Source organism: Penaeus monodon, chromosome 15, assembly GCF_015228065.2.
Source record: "Penaeus monodon isolate SGIC_2016 chromosome 15, NSTDA_Pmon_1, whole genome shotgun sequence".
Lineage (NCBI taxonomy): Eukaryota > Metazoa > Arthropoda > Malacostraca > Decapoda > Penaeidae > Penaeus > Penaeus monodon.
The window spans coordinates 13,615,601-13,616,109 of NC_051400.1; the positions used below are offsets into that span (position 1 = coordinate 13,615,601).

General features: G+C 30.1%; 1 protein-coding gene across 1 annotated transcript in view; it reads right to left on the bottom strand.

The window, feature by feature from the left end:
- Positions 1-509, bottom strand: part of LOC119581756 (endothelin-converting enzyme 2-like) — a 106,974-nt gene that overhangs the window by 14,597 nt on the left and 91,868 nt on the right. The gene's annotated exons all lie outside the window — the stretch shown is intronic.

Consider the following 509-nt stretch of genomic DNA (forward strand, 5'->3'; position numbering starts at 1 on the left):
CCACATGTATACACATTGTCAAGGACGTACATATGTGTTGTAAATAAGACGTCAAGCGAACAGGTAACGAACATATTGATGTGAATGATAGATAAACATAACTAATATATCACTGAGAAAAAGAAATGCAAACAAAGAAGGCATTAGATAAATAGACAATGCTGTGTTGATGTACGAAGATAGGTTAAGTGAATTAGTCATATAAGATTTTTTTTACGTAAAATGAAAATACATATTTTTCTTTGTGAGCTAAAGTCATATAATCAAAAACACATAATCACATTTACATCCGGGCTCCAGAAATTAGTAATGCAAATATATAACAGATAAGATAAATAAAAATTATGCAGGATGGCTAACGTTCATTGCAACAGAGGTAGTAATGGGTATAAATAAAAACGATTTTTTGATAAACCGGTCAATTTCATTCTCATTCATACCTTTTTTCCATAACTTAATCAGAAGTCGAGCTTGGTTGATCAGTGCTATAATATACAATAAAGTAAAAC